This window comes from Pholcus phalangioides, unplaced genomic scaffold (assembly GCF_987345545.1).
Source record: "Pholcus phalangioides strain wild (caught in Gottingen) unplaced genomic scaffold, Ppha-v1.0 ptg000009l_1, whole genome shotgun sequence".
In the NCBI taxonomy this organism is placed as follows: domain Eukaryota; kingdom Metazoa; phylum Arthropoda; class Arachnida; order Araneae; family Pholcidae; genus Pholcus; species Pholcus phalangioides.
In genome coordinates this window covers 16,378,604-16,400,455 of record NW_028301602.1, presented here as the reverse complement: position 1 = coordinate 16,400,455, position 21,852 = coordinate 16,378,604, and the positions used below count along the sequence as shown (strand labels likewise).

At 36.6% G+C, this 21,852-nt stretch overlaps 2 long non-coding RNA genes across 2 annotated transcripts; both read right to left on the bottom strand.

The window, feature by feature from the left end:
* Nucleotides 1-13,318: 13,318 nt before the first annotated feature.
* Nucleotides 13,319-17,296, bottom strand: LOC149082120 (uncharacterized). Its single transcript, XR_016193292.1, has 2 exons — nt 17,073-17,296; nt 13,319-13,689 (listed from the first exon to the last, which is right to left on the bottom strand). It is a non-coding gene; the product is annotated as an uncharacterized LOC149082120 (long non-coding RNA).
* A 515-nt stretch (nt 17,297-17,811) lies between these two features.
* On the bottom strand, nt 17,812-20,317 carry LOC149082119 (uncharacterized). Its single transcript, XR_016193291.1, has 2 exons — nt 20,242-20,317; nt 17,812-18,135 (listed from the first exon to the last, which is right to left on the bottom strand). It is a non-coding gene; the product is annotated as an uncharacterized LOC149082119 (long non-coding RNA).
* Nucleotides 20,318-21,852: the final 1,535 nt, after the last annotated feature.

Sequence of the window (21,852 nt, the reverse complement as noted above, 5' to 3'; positions counted from 1 at the left end):
TTCTAATTTTTTTTTTGTGTATTAAAAATTATATCTTTTAAAGTCATTTGAATACAAAAATATGGCTATACGAGTAAACCCATTTTTTTTTCATCTAGAAAGAGTTGATCTTCTAGATCTTCATCTAGAGAGAGCTGCTGAAGTATTTTATGTGTTCAGAGATTTTTGTGAAATCGCACAAAATCGTGGGAATCGCAATAAAATTCAAAATAACAACTATTTAGCTTTGTCCAGCAAGATTTTATCTGCTTGTAGATAACAGTAAAATAAAGAAAAAAACTATATTTTAATGGATTTTTATCCACTCTAATTGATCAAAGTGTTGTGTTCATGTAGGAGATTCACCTAAAAATATTCTGGCAGCATCAATTTACACCCGTTTTTATAAACAAAAACAAATTCTATAAGTTTTTATGATGTGAACCATATTGGGTGAAAAGACCACCTTCTATAACTGCACTCCTAAATAAGTAGGTATATTGTCTTATACTTTACTATACAAAATATGAATATGAATTCATTTTATGATGTTATATAATATCTCAGCAGTTATTTTAAGCCGTATTTGCAACAACGTTCAAAACAAGATCAATATCTGGATTACTCGTAACACCAGTGCTCTTCAAACGCTGTACCGCGTACCGGTGCTAATCCGTGATAATTTCCTACCGGTCGCGAAAAATTTCGTCCAATTCATGTAGAATAATTTAGGTTTAATTTAAATTATATATACCGTATCTCTCTCTCTCTTTCTTTATTGTTTTTTATTTGTCTTAGCCGTGAATATGGCGGCAAAAGCTCAACTGAGTCGGAGCTGGGCAGGTCGGCTACGGGAAGACATGGCTAAAAAGCACACAACCGCGCCGAATGAAGCATCTGTTGGCGAGTACAGATCCCGGGCATCTGCACATATCCGAGAGCTTTTTTGTCTATTGTTGCTAATTTATTGCTATTGTGAATTTTTTTATATATTTGTAATTTCTCTCCCTCTGTTTTCTTGGAAATTAATTTTATTGTCACGCATGTTTCACATTTGTAATTTATGCATGCATATTAAAACACTCGACACCACCCAGTCCCTCATCCGGGGAAATGGCTAAGATTGGCAATTGTCGATAGAGCCCGGGCGGCGTACGGTATGAAATGTCAAATTTCTCAGCTGTCAGAATATCTGCGAATTGCTTTTCCCTGATGCAGAAATTATTTCTATTACTAAATTTTATCCGGTTTATTTTTTAACGCTCCGCAAATTACTTTTTCTTCCCTATTTATATATTTTTTTTGCTATTCCGCAAATTATTTCCACTATTTCATTTATCTCCGAAACAAAAATTACTGCTTCTGTGTTTATTTTTTCTTCTGTTAATTTTTTGCCAGTCGGCAAATCAATTGTCCAATTTCCGCCGGTTCAAGAATTTTTTTTTTTCCCCTCAAGAATTTTCTTTCTTATGCTTTCTATTAAATAACTAAATTAAATAACTAATTAGAAGTGCTTACTAGTCACGGATTAGTCTTGTAAAGTACAGGGTGTCTGCAATAAAAGGTGGCGTGTCCTGAGCTGTTTATAGCTATAAATGCACATCAGAAAGCTATGAATTTTTAAGAAATTATTAGCAAAAGGATGGGAAAGAAATTGGGAGCGAAGGAAAAAAAAAAAGCGGGTTTGAAATTTAGCGCTGAAATTGATTTTTTATGCAAATCCCAGCGCCATAACCAAGCTGCTATGTTTCACTCAGGGTATCTAAGCATTTCTAGCAGAACTATGCTTATTTTTTCACTAACAAGGAAAGAGCACAAACGTGTCATCCCAAAAAATTATTTAAAAAAATTAAGTATATTCATCTCACCCAGAAACACATAAAAACAAAAAAATCAGCGGCGGTGGAATGCAATTATTAAAGTTACAGAAATTATGTAAAAAAATGGCAACAGTTGGCTACTCATCATCTCTCGTGCTTCTTGGCGATAAACTTCTTTTCTTTTTTTATATAGCTTTTTTTTTCGATACTCTAGTTGTTTTTGAAAAGAGAAAGCAGACTTTCATGCTGTCGGAGTTTATAATAAATTGCATTCCTTTCGGGCTATTATGCCATGCCTTCTTTGCAGCAGACGTTTCGCCCACTACTGCAGTGGTTATCTTCAGTGCTGTTTTGTAGAAGTGACGAGACGAAAAAGAGAAATCTAGTTGCTTCTCTTTTTACTCTCTCTCTGTCTCTCTCTCTGTACATACATATCTGTATATAATATTGTGTTTTTTAAATGGCGTCGCTTTAAGAATTCAGGGTTGCGGGATTATAATTTCATTCTTGGCCTCAACTGGCGTTCAAAACATCAATATTTGCATTTTTTTCTTGAGTGAATCATAATAATTCCGCCGGATATTTTTATATTTTGGTGCATATTTAAATGAGTGGTAATTATTTCGAAACTTTTCGAGGATGGCACCTTTGGTCCCTTTCCTTGCAAGGGCAATTACGTTGAGTTTGCAGGAACAAGCTTTGCAAGTGAAAGTCTTTTAAGAACACGTATAGATTTGTTGCCAGAAAGGTTTACGGAGATTTTTACTCTCTGTAAGGTGTCTTTTATTCCTTCGTGGGTCGTTGGGGGAAGGCGATCTCAATGTACTTTCCCCAATTATTTCTTATTATACACATATACATATATATATATATATATATATAGGAAATAGATGTGTAAAATATGGATACCATATTTTTTCTCTTGAATAATGTCGGAAGTGATATATATACATATATATATATATATATAGGAAATAGATGTGTAAAATATGGATACCATATTTTTTCTCTTGAATAATGTCGGAAGTGTGTGCCTAACCATATTGAGAGTGATACCACATAGTGACAATGAAAGGCCCACCAGCACTATGTGGTTAAAAAATATTGAAGACTCGTAAATTCAAGTAAAATGAAAATTATTTTTTCAAATGGTAATCTCAAAACCATAAAAAAATAAATAAAAAAAAGAGAGAAATTCGAAAGTGAGAAACAAAAATACAACAAAGGGTTGAAGGCTGGGGTGGACAAATCACGGAAAATTCTAGGAACCAGAACATTTCTTTTGGCTCCAAAATAATTTTTAACTGAAGAGAAAGATTCAAAATAATACTTCTTTTGACTTTTTCCGAACACAGTGCCACTCTTTTATATGTTGGCTGATATGCTGCTATAAATTCCAAACATTTTGTGCTGCTCTCAGCTGCCAATTTAGTAATTACACAAAGAAAATTTCAGGCGCCGATACCAATATTTTAGTAGCCATGGCGACCTGGCGCCTCGGATTTGTCCACTCCCTTGTTGAAGATATTGTGAAAATTCTGCTCATACCTTCATTTAGAAGTTCTTAAAATGTGAAACAATTTTTTTTTAAGGAGTAGTTAAGGCTGTAGACAGCTTAAAGCCCGTTTACTTTGATTGAGACACTCTTTACTTAGGACACGATAGGGAAATTTTGCTGCCCTAGGAAACAGCAAAGAGAACTAAAGATCCCTCCTTAACCATTACAGTGACATTGACAAGCTACCTCTTCTAGCTTGATATCTTGTATTTCGGCAATTACGAGATATCGCGCCTCGTATAAAAACCCTCTTATTTCGGCAATGACAAACCCAGCTATCTCTGTGAGGCAGACTTTGTGATTTTCACCAACGTGTTCTCTCCCCCAAAAATGTCAGCTGAACTGCCAGTTTCACGGGTTTTTTTCCCCCCGTTTTCTTCGGGATAGTGTAGGAATGCGCGTGCAGTATAAATAACAGAAAAGTATTTCTCTTCCACTGTTTTATTGCTTTCGAAGTTGGAGGAAAGCACTCACACACTCAAAATTCGAAATTTTTTTTTTCTTTAAAAAAGGTATAGCATTTTAAAGAGGGTTTACTGATTTTTACTGTGGCAGTTATAATGCAGATAAGTGCAATTTCAAAACTCTCTTAAAGGGTTAAGTCTAGGCTCGAGTTGTGAAACTATCCTAGGAGTAAATTCAGCAATTTTTATTTGAAAACTGTGGATTTTATATATCTATTAGCAATATATACATATAAATATTTCCTTAACAATTCATAAAATTAGATATTGCAATACCATCGCTGCATATTGATTCGTCACTTCGTATTATGAATAAAGTTTATTTACCTTTATGGATAGTATCCGAAAGATCCGTCTAATAGAACGTCTGGTGGAAACGTTTTCAAAAATAATTCTGGAACCGAAGTGGTTTGCGAATTCGTATTTAAGTATTACGGATGGAGTAATATGACATTGCATGTTGAAAGAAATACGGAAGTCATTGAATAATATCACTTCCTGAAAAAAATCTAGGAGAGACATCTTCCGCTGTTATCTTCTTAATTACACGTCATTATTATGAATCGCGAAAATGCACGCTTCGAAATTGTGTTGTTCGTGGTTGGGGGGAAAGTGTCACGTTACAGAAAAAAAATCATGTTTTTTCGCCCTTAATGGTCGTCTTCATGATGATGGTGGAGGTAATCAATAACTTAACTTTTCAGAACTGTTTATAATTGTAATTGATTTTTGTTCGTTCTTAGAGGAAAAAGGGAAATCGACATTTTTTTTCAAGGAGGTCATCAACAAAATTTGTTACAATGATAATAATGATGATAACACTTCCGTTTTCCTTATCGTTTTCACTTCGTAAGGTCAAGAATTAATTCAATGGATCGACGGGTGCCCATTACGTTATGAGTCACGATTTTTATATTCAATTGTTTTTGTGGATTTTTACCGAATTCTTATTATTGAAGTCGAACATTCGTGTGCCAGCTGTAAATTCTTGATTCAAACTAACAAGGAAAGGGTCCCAAGGTAACATCTTCAAAAAGTTTTGAAAAAATTCCCACTGATTCTACTCATTTAAATTTGTACAGAAATATAAAAAAATCCTGCAGAATTACTGTGGGTCACTCAAAAAAAAAAAAAAAAAAAAATAATAATAATATTTTTAACGCCAACATATATATAGGCCGAGAATGAATTTAGAAATACCGCAACCATAGAGTGACGTCATTCAAACAACACATGACGAGTTACAGCATAGAAATAGAAAGAGGGGAGAAAAAGAAGGACGGAAAAGAGAAAAATGAGAGAGAGAGAGAGAGAGAGAGAGATCTAGAGCAATACCTCCTAGATTGAGCTAGCATCTAGGAGGTATTGGCTAGAGTCAGCACCGTAACTAGTCATTCCTGTGCAAGAATTTGCAATTAGGCCCCTTCTGGGACCTCCTCCAAGTGGGTCCTGTGCGGGTGCACCTGCCTAGTTACGGCATTGGCTAGAGTGTTTAAAAAAAGTGGATTTTTTTAAATAGATATCGCCAAGAAGTGCGAGTAGCCAACTGTTGTCATTTTTAATAATTTTTTTGTGGCTTAAATATATATAATCCGCCACAATTTTGTTTTCGCTGTTAGGCGCTTCTGGGAGAGATGAACATACTTTAATTTTTTCATAATTTTTTGAAGACGACACCTTGGCACTCGTTCTTTTTAAGACACTAACCGACTTGTCAAAAAAAAAAATCATCTAGCACTGCAGTTGACGCTCGTTATTACGACTCCATTCGTTCCACAAAAAGAGTTCAAAGACTAATCAGAGCCGCTCTTAGAATTGTGCGACAGGTACGGTCACACCGGGCCTCACGCTTTTTGGAGCCCCACACTCACGGTTAATTATATATTGCATGCTTTCATCAATTCTGAAATTATTTCTTGAATTAATTCTGTATTTTCATCAATTCTGGAATTTTTTTCTTCCTTAAATTCCGTAGAATAAAATAAAAATAGGGTAGTGTGACTAATATACATATATATATTACAAATAATTTGATCTCACATTAACGATAATTTAATATTTATTTTCTGATTTTCAATAATTATATTATGTGCGTATTTATTTAATATGCGATTCTGATTTCATTTCCTTTCTCACCAGTCCTTCATATCATTTTATTTATATATACGGAATATCATTTTCTAGAGCAGTGCGTCACGGCGAACTGTCGAAACGACTTGTGCGTGCTGTTCAGTGCTCTCAAGTGGCTTTTTATTAAGCTAGGGCCACACTCTCATGACCAACTTGGTCCAATACACATTTGCAAGTAGTTGCTTCCAACGTTCTCCTCTTCCTGCCGCAATAAAGCATCAGTGTCATGACGGTTTTCTGGTCATAGGCTGGCTATGCACTGGCCGAATCTAGCCCAATGTTTCTTGGCGTATATTTGCTTCCAGAACAGTTTAATACGCCAACACGAGTTGAGACTGTTGGCATTCTCCGACCAATATGCGGCCAGACGGATTGGAAGATCGTGAAGGAAGGCGGCTCCTCTGACTTGGGCTGAAAGGTCCTGTTCGTTCTCATCGGCCAGCCGTCCAGTATCTTCTAGCCTCCAACATTTGCGATCATTGCCAATGGTGGAGCGGCCACATTATTCATCCACGACCAACCTTGGAACGTATTGGGCGAGGCTAGACACGAGTGTGAACCTTGGCTTATTCAGAGGAGCCACTGATAATAAACGTTTACTGAGACAAGGGAATCACGGGAGGCTATAGATAAGAACCACTATTTTTTAAAGATTGGGGTATTCCTTCAGAGGGTCTTGAAAAAGCGCGGTGATGGTTTTCTGGTTATGTATCATTTGAATTTATAAACTTCGAGAATATACACAGCCGATATAGATCGTTGCTGTTGATACCGGTTGCCAAGCGCCAGGGTATGTCTCCTCTGTCGCCTTCTTGTGCTCCCCAAACGATCAAAATTCGATTGTTTCTGTCCAATATTTTAGCAAAAAAATTTAAAATATAGGAAGAAAATATTCTTATACGCAGTATTAGTCAATTTCAATTGTGTGCGTGTGACTTAACATGGTTGTAGAATGCTGTTTTAAATCCCGAAACTCTGTGGAAGAAATTCCTTTACACCAGTTCCTCCAAAAGCATTGCACAACTGAAGTGACTATGAATAACGATATTAACCAACTACTGCAAGGATTCCTGTTGGTAGTTACTAATTGTGAAACTCCTCTCTACCCCAAGCTCAGCGTAAAAATAATTAATTTTTTATTGAATATTATTATATACTTTAATTTTCTATTAACCACGATTGGTGTAATAAGTATTTTCAATTTACCAATCAGTCTTTTAATGTTTAATAGATATTTTTGAATTTGTTGCTTGATTACATACGGAAATTAGATTAAATTTAGACTAGAAAGCAACCCACTATATATTTACTTTTAGCATTACAAAAAGTGTCAGATGTCTCTTTATTCACTACAGTAGGCGCTGCAAACTCTCAATTTAGTTGTTTTCCTTTGCGGATGCAAGTGGGAGTGACAAATTTGACTATTGCATTAGGGCAGCGGTTCTCAACCGGGGGTACACGAGAGGCCGTTAGGGGGAAAACAAAAAATAAATGGTAATGGCGGCCACCCATCTAAAAACGGAACAAAATATTTAAAAAAAAAATTTAAAAAATTTTTAAAAGTAGGTAGAGATTTTTACTAATATTTGTCATTTGCGATATATATATAAATATATATATATATAACAATTGTATTTTGACCTTTTTACCTATCAATAAAATCTTCTAAACAGAGTGGTTGCGTCCGCTGGAACGTCGGCGGGAAGGCTGACGTTCCAGCGGAGTGGTTCTCAAATGGTTGAGAACCACTGCATTAGGGCAACGCTGCGCTCAAAACTTTTTCAATTAATTTTTATACAAATTTTTGTATAAAATTAACATTTTTTGGAAAGCAAAAGGTCTTATGAGAGTGACATTGTAGATTTTAAAATTTCTTTACAAAAAAATCAAATTTTAATGAGTTTTTTAAAATGAAATTTTTATCCTGATTTTCGATCTAAAAAAAATTTTTCCCCTGACCATGAACAGATTTTATTTTTTATTAGAAAAAAAGTTTTTTCTCAAAAGTTTTTTTGGTCGTGTGGTACATGAGGTTTCCCAAAATCATTAATAACTATTATTTCAATTAAATCAATTTAGTTAATTTATTCTAATTAAAAAGGTATTTATGTGGAAATTTATACAAATTGTGAAGAAAAAGATGCTAAAATAATATATAATTTTTTATACAAATACAACGCCACAACAGGCAAAATGCCCAACGAGGTGGCTGATAAAAAGATGCCCATAAAAATATGGATGTCATATATTTCAAAAATACAGCAACCCAATTAAAAATGCAATTAACACAAATTATAAACAATATATACATGATAAAATATTATACAACGCCCATAAAGAGTACTTATGGTTGTCTTATTCTAAGAATGGATAGCTTCTCGATTTACCCCAACATGTTTATCGTATTTCTTTTTAAACGTGTCAATTGTGTTACAATTTACTACCTCCGGGGGTAAGCTATTCCATTTATTAACAACCCTATTAGAGAAAAATTCCCTGCGACACCATAACCTTGCATTGTCCCTCACCAATTAATACTGGTGTCCCCTTGTAAAAGCAGTCGATTGCCGGTGTACTAAAAGTTCATGGTCCATCCTATACATCCCATTGAAAATTTTGAACACTTCGATCATATCTCCTCGACACCTGCGTTCATCCAATGTAAACATATTCAAAAAATGAAGTCTCTCTTCATAACTCAAGCCCCGTGTGCCAATAAGGACACGCGTAGCTCTTCTCTGCACCCCTTCAACCAAGTCTATGTCCCTCTGTAGGTATGGCCTCCCAAACCTTACAGCATACTTCAGTCCAGGACGAACTAATCCTCGAAAAAGAGGAAGAATGACTTTAGGAGAACGCGAAGAGACCTTTTTGAAAATTAGACCAAGCATTCTATTCGATTTTTTGACCACCGCTGAACAATGTTCAGAAAACCTAAGTCGCTCGTCAATGAGAATTCCCAAATCGGTGACCCTAGTTGCATCCGGGATAGTGACACCATTTAACTCGTAAGAGAAAAAACTTCTTTTAAACTTCTCAAATATGTTATTAATAACAATTCATCGCATGTGAAAAAAATTGTGCAATTTGCTCATGAACTGGAAGAGCGGTAAAAAATGGGTTGCATCATTGGTTTACGGAAAATTCACCGATAACAATGCACAGCCATGCAATTCACCGCTAGGAAAATTCGCCTACAAGAGTTTTAGTCAGTGAGCCAGAAAGTGAGCGAAGAATGATCAAGTGAGTGAGTCAGTAATTGATAAAGTAGTTAAAGAGTGACAGAGTGGTTAGTGTTGGCGAGTGAGAAAGCAAGTGATTGAGTGTGTAACAGAGTGAGCATCCTAGTGAGTTCGTGATAGAATGAGTGACCTGGTGAGTGAATGACAAAGTGAGTGACCTATTCAGTTAGTAAGTGACAACTCTCCTTTTCTTTATTTGTTCGGTCCTCCCAACTTTACTCCGATTTTTGAGCTCAAATATTTCAGCGAATATTGCAGTTGATAACATGAAATTTTTTTCTGTCGGGCTCAGAAGGGGCATGGCAACAACTTTACAACTGAAAGCTAGAGGATAGGTAGAGATTATGAAAACTTAGATCTTTGCATTTTATTACACACTGTGTTTTCACTTTCAAAACTGGTAAAGGTGTGATTTCGGAACACACATTTCAAGCAATTTTGAATTTAAACCATACCTCTACGTTGAACGGTTGATGAGATGAAGGCCAAATTAGGACTTGGAGCCCCTGTATTAGGACACCCTGTATATCAACGGCTCAGTTTAAAACAACTCAAAAAATTGCATATTTGAGTTATGCAGCATTATTCAGAACGCTGGAAATGCTTCTACAGACACATATGAAAACCGCAATACAAGTCCCAACTCTAATTATACGCTTCCTAATGAAATTAAATGTGAGTTGATTTCCATTCATTTCTATCCGAGGATATGACGTCACTTTCCGCTATCCATACAAAGGTTTTTAACAGCTGTCTGATGCGAAGATATATTTTTGGAAAGAGAGAAAATTCAACTGCCCCAGCGGGGAATCGAACTGACGTTCTTTCACTTTCCGGGTGAACGTCATAGACTACAGAGGAAACGAACATCTCAATCTTTCCTTGGAGCTTGTGTGTAGTGTACTGAACGGGACCGTATATGGAGTCGGACCTAACTGAGGCCAAAGCTCACAAAGCCAAGGAGAGACTGAGACATCCGTTTTCCTGTAGTCTAGTGCGTTCATCCCGAAAGTGAAAGGACGTGGGTTCGATTCCCGCAGGGAGTTGAATTTTCCCCTTTTCCAAAAATATATCTTCGCATGATCCTGCTGTAAAAAACCTTTGTATGGATAGCGGAGAGTGACATCATCCTCGCATAAGTCGCCATCTGGTGGCATTGTGAGCTTTGGCCTGAGTTATGTCCGACCGTCCATGTACGGTCCCATTCAGTGTACACGAGCTCCAAGGAAAGATTGAGATAATTGCGAAAGTTTCCGGGCGTTCACACGGAAAGTGAAAGGACGTGCGTCCGATTCCCCGCAGGGGCAGCTGAATTTGTTCTCTTTTTCCAAAAATATATCTTCGCATCAGCCAGCTGCTAAAAACTTTTGTTTGAATATCATTATAACGAAAATCTAGTTTTAACGAAAAGTTTTCTAATCCCCCAGATAAGCTTACTTAAGGAACAATGCAAAAAAAAAACAAAAACCTGGAATTCCTTTGTAACGAAATTTCGATATAACGAACTGATATCGAAATTTCGTTCTCTCAGGTATATCTCTGGTCTCTTGGAGGTGGTTATGATGAGATTCGACTGTATTTGAATGCGGTTTGCAAATTATTCTCACAAAGGGTTTTTTTTTTTAAATAAAATAATTAAAATTTTTGTCGATAGAAGGCACTGCAGTGGAAGCAAATTATAGATTTCCGGATCTGAAACTTTACTGAATATCTTGTGTGTGTGAACCGTTCGTAATGCTCCAGTCGGCGATTCGTAGCCTTGGTAAAACAACTTCACAAAAGTGTTTTATCCACCATTGTAAACATCACAATGGAAACTTTAGGCAAGCGACAGTAACAGGAAAATTCTGAAGTGAGCTGTTAATCGTAACCTTTGCCTTTTATAGGACTCTGATTTGCATATTTCCAGTGATATATGATCCGTTTGCCAACAAAAATTGGAAACACGTTTTCTTCTGATAACGTGATAACGTTCTGATAAATAAATATAAAAAAATACATCTTGTGTTTTGGAGAAAAACCGAATAAATGCGCGTGAAACGCGTTTTACCCCATTTACCGGTTTTCCCACACTTTTTCTACGTTTTTTGAATTCAAATATCTCAGTGAACATTGCTCTTAGGAACACGGATTCTTTTTGTTTGCATCAGGAGAGAGCCGCTGTGGTGGTCGAGTGGTTATAGTGACGGACTCGCGATGCGAGGATCCGGGTTTGAACCCTACCGGCGCCACAGTGGTGGTCGGCTGAAGTTGGTTTTCTGTGGTTCCCAACTTCAAGGCGCAAATGCGAGCCGATCTCCCCGTTAAAAAATCTCGCCACAGAGAGCAACAGGCCTACAACGTTACAAATATTCAGTCATTACACTTCACTCACAATTTGAAGTATAGATGGCAGCTCTGAAATATCATACACAACACTAGCTACACACTCAGACTGTTAGGTGCACTCACTTTGTTCCAGACTCTGCCACGAAGCTGGGCTGGAAGAGATCTCTGCAACGGGATAAGTCCGGTGGCAGAGACCCTGACGTTCATTCATTCATGCATCAGGAGAGACAGGGAACCAATTTTTTTCATTGGGTTTTGAACACAAGGTTGTCCGCATGAAAAATTGTTTATTATTATTTTAATAACTATACTCTACAACATGAATTGGTTGGAAAACAAACTTCCGTCTACCACCTCAATCTTCGCGGTACCTACACGACCGCAGCAAAAAAACACTATCATGAAATGATGTGCAACAATATGTCATCACTCATCAGTATTGTTTTCATCTTATTTTCTCGAGACCGCAACAATTTTCTGCCTTCGATGAAAGCCCGAGTGGCGCGATGATAAGATGCTCGTCTATTACCGTGACGGTTGCAGTCAGGTCCTAGGCTTGAACTGGAGGAAGAATATAGATACGAGATTTCCCCTAACGAGCTGGAGGATATCACAGATAAATAGCGGCTTCATTTCCAACCAAATCCGTTAATGGCAATGAAATGCAATATAGCGATATGCTATGATTTTCATTCAGATGTAAATCATTCACATGATTTACCACCGTTTGTACATTCCTACGGGTGAAGAGGGACCTGAAATGAAAGCGTTTTGCTAACGTGGATGAGGTAAAAACAAAAACGATAGAGGCGTTCTCTGGAATCTCAACAGTCGAATTCAAAAAATGTTTCGTGCAATGGAAGTAAAGACAATTCTAATGGAAAATACTTTTAAGGGAATCGAATAATTTTTGTAAAAAATAATAAAAATGGTGACTTTCGGTAACTTTTGGGTATCCCCTCGTATATCTCGTTTTTCATTCGCATTTATGGAATTTTGCGGCTTCTACGGGGGCTCTCATATTGGCAGAGTTATGTTATGACCACCCTGTACATTCCGAAATATTCATGAAAACTCAATACTATGATTTGATGTATGAATACGTCTTTTTATTCTTTTCGAATGTACACAAAAAATATATTCAAACGTTCATTTATAAACAATGATGTATGTGTATGGCATTTGAGACAGCTCTATGAGACATTTAATGAATGACAGTGTCTATGATTGATGAGAAACAAATTGACCAGAAACTCACTGATACACTAATTTTCACGAATATGCAAATCAAGCTAACGATGGTGTTGTGGTTTTCATCGTCGATAATCGTGATGGTGATGACCAGACGGATGGTCATGATGATGATGATGTCCGTGTCCTCCACGTCCTTTCCCCATAACCAAACTAGCCAGTACTCCCGCCAAAAGGACTTCCGAAACTTTATTACCTTTACCAACTACGCTGAATATAGACTGAAACATTTCGTAAACACCTTGTGCTTCTCTGTTACATGAAATTAGGATGAACAGGAAAAACAGGAATACGTGACAAGACCTTGATGGATTCATGGTTCCGTGAGCTGGATTAATTTCCTATCGAAACCTGCGTAAATGAGAAATAAGAGGATTTATTTTAAAGAAATATATGTATTTATTATTATTTAAACTACTTTCGAAGATTAATGAATCCATCATGGTCATGCTGCCTAATATTGCTAAAAGGAATTTATTTTGGTGTATGGTCATTCTGGTGTGTTTTAATTAAAGAAACAAATGAAATGGAACATATAAAACCACATGGAAATAAATATGTTTAATTCGGTCAACATTCAGGCAAAAATAAAATTCGTATTTATCAACGGCAAATGCATAAACTTTTGAATAACAATTTTAACAGAAACAATTGGTAGCAACGAAGAGCGTTTTCATCCATGATGTTCTTCGATATAATGGTGGTGAATGTCCTTTCCGCTGTCCAACATGGCCCTAGCGAATAGACCAGATATGATGATGTTAGCGACGGGGTCGCCTCCGGCAAAGTTGTAAATATGACCGATGATACTTTGGACGGCTATGGATTTCTGGCACAGACTAAACAGCAGCACCAGACAGAAAAGTATCGAGTAGCTTTTCGATCCTCTCATTTCTGATGGTGCAGCTTCTGAACACCTGCGTGTGAGTATATAATGAGAATTACCATTTTGAATAATTGATATTTTCTATATTCTTCATGGGGACGAAAAACGCGTGGCATCTGCAGAATAACCCTAAAAACCGTCAAACTCGGTTACACCGAGTTTGCAAAACACACTCTGCAGGAAAATACAGTAATATAAGTTCACTTGCTTGTTTTTCTCCCATTGAAAAATTGAGCAATGAAATTTAGAATGACATAAAAAATCAATCACGTGAGTAGTGGGAGTGAGCCACCATGTGTGTCGTTGTTGAATGGCATGTACTGATCGTTATGTTGTATAAAAATTAACATGGCGGAAATGAAAAAAAACATTTGGAATCTGTCGTACACGTCGGTATCATGGACCGGTCATTATAACGGGCGGTCGTGGTAACGAGGCTCGATTGTACATGAAAATTTTAGATATTGCTAATTGCCAGCGAGACGAAACATTTTGCAATGAAAATAATTTTGATGAGTGATGCACTGCCCCAGCAAAAAAAAAAAAAAAAAAAAAAAATATTTAATTGCAATAAAGGTCAAAATCTGGAAAAATGTCTGAGAACGCGTGTTTTTTTCTGACGTCGGGGAAAGAAATTTGCATTTTTCTCATGTTGGTGTAATAGCCGAGAATGTTTTGATCAGTCTTGCGCAGTGTGTAACCGGTAATTTTTTTCTGACCGTGTGGAAATGACCCAGAGGCAACATATTTGTTGGACATTGTAAAGGCAAAGTATTGCTGTCAGAGAGCGCGCGATGCCTGGTCATGAAGTACGGGAATATGTAAGTTGTTATTTCCAGTTAAGTATGGACCCCATCATGGAAAATCACTTTGTCAGAGGACCTATGGTGTTGTGTGAGATGGCTATGAAAACCTCATAAGCACAGAAAGCTTACTGAACTCTAGCCCAGGGAAGGCACGGACCGAGGGTGATGGGTCGGTAGGTTCGTTGGATTGTCCCGTATTTCATATAAACCTATTTTTTCCCACAGATTCTGTTCTGTTTTTACCCCACCTTCTGGAACTATGCTTGCTTAGTTGTGATTAAATTCGATTCGATAAGTAAAATGTGTCTCGCTCTTGGATGAGGTAGGAGTAGAAAGGGGCACAAGAAAAGAAATATGGTCCAGAAGGAGCCATGGGCTGAAAAAAGTTGAAAAACACTGCTGTAAAGTACTCTTGTGTCGCATTCTGACTCAGGATATAAAAATTGTACGCAGTACGTGAAAACAGCCACTGCGGTCGTCGAGGGTCATAGCGCCATTAAAACGTCTCACCACAGAGACCAACAGGCGTACAGTGGTACACAAACATTCATTACGCTTCACTTCTAAAATATAGGTGGCAGCAGTGAAAAATCAGACACACAACTACATATGCACTCAGACTGTCAGATACATACTCACACTTCCGGCACTACTCACTCGGTAGTAAATTGTCCATGGCGATAGACGGGAGTTGTGTTTGGTTTGAAAGAAAGAAAGTACACGAAAACAAACATAATCTTATTACAGTCATCAAACCGGCTTGGACGACGGTTAAACAACTAGTTATTTATGACTTATCCCTATCAATGACATCATGTTTTTTTTAATTATTTCTTTAATATATTTTATACATATATATAAATATCATTTTTCTTATATTTTATTTTGCCATACAAGCTGTACAAAGAGAAAAAAAACTTTTTCAACTGCAAGATGGCGCTTCAACCCCCCTTTCGTCAAGATATCAGTGAGGCATGTGGATGTAACTCTATCTAGCTGGTGGTTTTGCATTACTGAATACCGAATTACACGATCCATTGCTAGCTAGAAGTCTAGGACTTCTTAACAAACAGCTTACTCAACAGCGAACGCAGAGTGTACTTATGCTTCTACAACTTGTCCGGTGTTGCTTTGCCCTTATTGGCCGTTGGGGGTTTGAAAAGATGTCCCATGAATGTTAGCCATACGCCATCAATTAATCAAACGCATTTAAGTTTCTGGCATGGTCCTAAGACGAAAAACTTAAGTAATCCATTGAGAACCCAAAAGACCAACACCTCCTATAACTACAGCTCTAGCTATAGATTCGAGGTCGTTGACGAAACCCTCTAGCAGGAGGCTCTTTGAGTGTTACTAAACACTCAAAATATATATGATGACTGTGATGCGAACACTTTAAAGTCAAACTCACCACAAAAAATTGGGGTACGCGATGCCATAAACACGGACGCAAGTTTTGGCGCGAATACATTTTTCGAGCCTACCTCTGCAGGGTAGGTACTACCATAGTAAAATTAGTATCATCGGATTTATCCTTGGAATTGTTAACAAACGATATCAATGTTGTCTATTTACGTTGTGAACTTCTCGAGATATATAGCGTGAATCAATTTCGTTGCGAATACGGGCCGCAGATCTGGTGCCCACACCGGAAGAGCTATTAAAACCAAAGTAGCGTCATTGTATTTGTCTCAAGAATGGCTATCGGACGACACCATTGGCTTCTGTTTGCGTTTTGAATTTCTCGAGAAAAAGCGTAAAACCATTTCGTTGCAAAAGCGGGCGGCAAGTCTGATGCCCGGACCAAAAGAGGTATTTAGACCAGAGTACTATCACAGGTTTTGTCTTAACGAGATCAATCCGCAAACATACAAAATATATTCGACCCGCAACATGCACTGATATATTCTGAACACTTTCTGAGATATGAGTGCTCAAATTTTTTTGTTACTTAACATTTCGCGAATGCACCAGTTATCGTGAGATGATTTAAAAGGCGCATTCACGTGAAAAGTCGAAAACAAAAGAAGAAATCTCTCTCTGACAACCAAAGATTTGAGGAGAAAACTTTGAAATCCTGCCGAAATGTTAAAATATTTACTTATGTTAGTTTAAAAATGCCTGCGGGCTTCGGAATGAATGAATGACGCTTATAGGAGAGAGTCAGCCAAGATAGATGTGTCATGAGAAGACATCGAAATAAGTGCAGCTATGGCACTGAATACATGCAGAAGCTACTGTAGTTGCCGATAATGATCATTTCTAACAGACGTCGATTCCTAAATTCAAGGGTATAAAGTCATTCCTTTTTGGTAAATTATGCTTTCGCCCATTAAATACAGCAATTGAGATTTTATCGATGTGTTTATACATTTTTGAGGTCATTCTGGATAGTCAAAGCATAATTAAAATTGCAGAAAAATTCCTCAATATTCGAGTCATCTCAGAAGACTTTGTGATCTGATTTTGTTTTCTTCTGGCACTAGGACCAATAAACTGTACTTCATAGAAATTATCGTTCGAGCGAAATCTTGAGGTTTTCAGGAATTTTTTAATAGTTAAATTCAATAAAAAAATGTAATTAAATTAATAAACTAATATCACATACTTGAGAAATAGTATCCGACGTCCGCAGAGATGAATTATTTTCCGGACTCAACACTGAAATCAAAGCAGCGACGTATCTTTCATCCAAGACGCCGTTCATCAAATGAGTGACAGCAAAATGATACACACACGGCTTTTTAAGGCAATAGACGTAGAGATATAGGGATTATACTTTCAAAAATGATAATTTCTCGGACCCATAAGCTCTTGGACAATCCCACCCTCATTAAAAAGAACCTGCCTTGTCCTTAGAATTGTTATTGGATTATGTAATAATCCCTCCTATGTTTAAAGGACTCGGTTGGTTGAATGCATCCAAAATTAAATGCAATAAAGGAAAGTTCAGTTTTTTATCCATGTCGCCCTCATCTATCGGGACTTAGCAACAGAGTTAAGCTATGTTATAATCACTAATGTGAAATTATGATGGGCATGCCCGGATAATGAGTTCGCCTTTCATAGACTTCCTCTGCCACACCCTTTTGTTTGTTTCAGGATTAAGAAAAACGCGGATGTTCAAATATTCCTTAACACGCATTTCCTCAAATTAATCGATTATCCGCTTCCAAAAAATTTTCGATATCGACTAATAATTCGATAATTTGCGCCTTGCTTAGATTTATATTCGCGCACACACATACACAAACACACACACCTCTTATAATGATCACGGTGAAAATGAACTAAATATTATACGTGAAATACGTGAAAGATTTATTTATTTGTATGAATGATTTCAATTTATTATACATAGATATGCACGATTGCTTGTTGTTTTGCGCATTTACATATTTGGGTATCAATGAAGGGATTTAAGGCATGGTTAACGTCTTCTGTGGTGATGAACGGGCACGGGGATGTATATCGGCTGGTGATGGTGATGACCCTTGTGGTGATGATGGTGCTCACTCAGCATTTTCGCAACCAGTCCGGCGACTAGGAGTTGGGCGATTTCGTTTCCTCCTCCTTGTTGATGGCCGCAGTTTACGATGGTGGCTGTGGAGATCAGCATTAGGACGCACATAGCGAGGATCTTGTTGTGCGTGTTCATATCTCTTGTGAATCTGGTGTGACAATTGAGAGAGTTGTGTTATATTATTGCACATATATATATTTAAATGAATTTCCCAGTATGGGATAAATAACTTTTCTGTTCATGTTATTCATAACTTTTTCATATTTTGTTCATAACTTTTATTTCATGTCTCGCAAAGTGAATGTTTCCTTAACGTTTAGCACTACATAGTATACGGAGCTGAATATATAGAGCGCATAGCAAACGGGGGGGAAAGGGGGGGGCTTACGACATTTTACTGCCGAAACATTGATGTTACAGGCATAATTCCAATTAGAAAAAGTATCCAAATAACGTGCAGTACTCACATGTCATTCATGTTGCAAAAGGGGTTGTTTAATTATTAAAGTAAAAAAAAACCCACTTTTTTTTCCGCTTCCCCGTGTGCCCAAAAACCCAATTAGAAAGTTGTTGCTCTGTCTCTCCTGATGCCAACTAAAAAAAATTCCACGTTTTTAAGTGCAATATCAACTGAGATATTCCAAAATGAAGGAAAAAGTTGGGGAAAAACAGCATTAAATGATGCGGGTGAAACGATTTAATCGTATTAAACGCTGTTCTTCGCAACTTTCCTCCGTTTTTTTCTCTTATCGATTTCCTTTTTTTAAAAAAGTTTTTGTTTTAATATATTATAAATTTTCCTTTTGGTTGCAAGGGGTTGAGTAGTGATTGAAATAAAATAAAAATAGTTTCTTATATATACGGACACCCTATGCTCAAAAACCCAATTAGAAAATTGTTGCCTTGTCTTTCCCGATGCCGAAAAAAAAAAATCACGCTTCGAAGTGCAAAATTATTAGAGTTATTCGAAAAACGAAGGAAAATTGAAAAAATAAACGGCATTAAAAATGTTGGTAAACCGTTTTACTCACCCTGTTACCTATGCACCCTGTATAAGTATGTGGAAAGAGCAGAAGAGAACGGAGAGAGCACGACCAGACTTCGTCGCTTAAGTGATATAGCCAGTCATTTAGCTACGCCGGAATAGCACATCATGACAATTTTAAGCATAATTTAGAAAACTAATTATTAATTACTTCAATTATTAAACTTGTTTTAGTGCATGATTTTTTAAAAAACCGCAAAGAACGCGATGTGTGTGAAAAAAATCAGTTTCAATATATTCGTAAAAAATTTTAATCAAAAAATAAATTTCATTAGCTTCTCAAATTTTCAAAAAGTGGGGGGGGGGGCGGAAATTGGCTATATTAGTGGATAAGCTGACGGGTTCATCAACGGCACAAAATTCACCAAACACCAACTCTGGCCATATCACTATATTCAAATTTAGCGCCATAAACGAAGTGGATTGAAAATGAAGGTAACATGCATCCTTACTGAGATGGAGGAGTCCACCAGCTCGTTAGGGAAAACATCTTATATAAGTATAATCTTCCACCAGTTTGAACCTGGGACCTGAACCTGACATAAACCTCCACGGGGGTAGACGAGCATCTATCTTATCATCACGGCACTCGAGATTTCATCAAGGGCAGAAAAATGTTGCGGTCTCGAGAAAATGAGATGAAAACAATACTGATGAGTGATGAGACATTGTTGCACATCATTTCATCATAGTGTTTCTTGCTGCAGTCGTGTAGGCACCGCGAAGATCCAGGTTGAAACACTGTGGGCGACACAGTGGTGGCAGGCGGAACATTGTTTTTCAAATAATTCATATTGCAGAGTATAGTTATTAAAAAAAAACAATTTTTCATACGGACAACCATGTGTTCAAAAACCCAATAAAAAATGGTTCCCTGTTTCTCCTGATGCAAACAAAAAGAATTTGTGTTTCTAAGTGCAATTGTTCACTGAGATATTTGAATTCAAAAAACTTGGGAAAAACAGGATAAATGGGATAAAACGCGTTTCACTCGAATTTATCTGGTTTTTTTACCAACAAGATGGTTTTTATTTTATTTATTTATTTTTTGGTGTAGAAGGAAACGTTTCTAATTTGTGGTGACAAAGAGCATAGACGGAGATAGACTTGGAAGTCTGGGGGGCACGGTCATTATCACTAGGGGGCACGATGATGATGATGATGATGTCAATTCATCTATTCATATATGCATTAGATCAGTCGACTTACCCTTGATGTTGATGGGGCAATGCCTCCCGTATATCCGCCCATGACAAAGAGCGCTGCACGAAAGCATATCGCTGGAAATACGCAAATCAGTTGTTCTTTTAGTAATCTTATAAGTTATAAAAGTTTTCGCTAAAACGAGATCCTAAATTTGACATAGTGGCAAACAGTGCATGCCCCTGAGTCTTAGCCATCCTGAACTAGTAGTGGGATTTTCGCCATGGCTGTATATGTTTTATTTTTAAACTACTTAGAGTTTAATATTACCCATATTGGGTTATTAATCTAGGGGGAAAAGAAAGATAAAGCAGGCTGGAGGGGAAATAAAAAGCAGAAAGTCACTCCATCAGCTTGTTATAGGACGTCGTTAAGTTATAATTAATGTTAATCTTTTTACACTAATCATTCATCATAATGCATATATTTCTCCTATATATATTTACCTACTCTCATTTTTTTTATATATTTAGCGTCAACTATATATCATATTAATAAATGCGATTATATGTTATTAAATGCAGTTAATTATGATTATTTGATTAAATATATACTATCTACAAAATTTGATATTTTGCAGTTGGTCTAATTATTTACACTATATATAGTTTCTTATATACATTTTTCACAATCCCGGTACCTCCGGTCTTTTCATAACCAAAAAAATTTTTGGGTTTGAAAAAAGCTGATATCTGATCTTTCGGGTAAGCAAATATTTCACTAAGATGTTGGCATTCTGACTCTTCAAGAGTTTGGAAGAGATTATTAGCCAGCTTTTGAGCGATGGCGTGTATGGTGGGTTAAAACAAGATTCGACTGTACACGAAATTCTTAAATTTTTATGAAGTAATAAAAACTTAACAGATAAAACTAATAAAGACGTATCCACGTCTCCTGACATCTTGACGAAAGTGGGTTGAAGTGTCATCTTGCCGTGGAAAATGGTTTTTTTTTTGTGCTCTTTGTACAGCTTGTGTAGCAAATGAAATAAAAAAAGATGATGTATGAAAGATAATAAAAAATATTTTATAAAAAAATATGCATTCTTTCAGAACCGGGGAATATATTATCTTTTCAATAGTGATTAAAGTAATTTATATCAATACTAAGGTTTTCGATGTATGAAAGAAATGTTTCCATTATCAAAAATTTTGATCCTTATGCGCATCGAAGACCCTCGTATACAAGATTTCGAGAGTTAATGAGGCTAAACTTGTAACAGTCATTATGAAAAGGTCTCGTATTTTTAACACGCTCAAACTATCCCATGGGTACCATAGGGTCTGAGCAAAGGAAAAAATTTAGAATGTCAAATTTTCTTTCCAACCAGCGTTAATGGTTTAATAAAGAAAAATATTGAATCAAGTATAATTTTAATGAAAATAAAATATAAAAATGTAATGTACGCTGCGAAATATACCGTGATTATTTTTGCTAGACGAGGCTCAAAATGTCTTATGTCTCTCCGGATCGCATATTGGTGTGTGTAGGTTTTTTTCAATTCCAGAGAATGACTGTAAAACCCCCAAGAAAGAAAACCCCCTACTGTCTCTGTTCTCTGTAGCTAATTGCAACAAACAGAATGTTATACATAAATTTTATAAAATTTTGATAAAA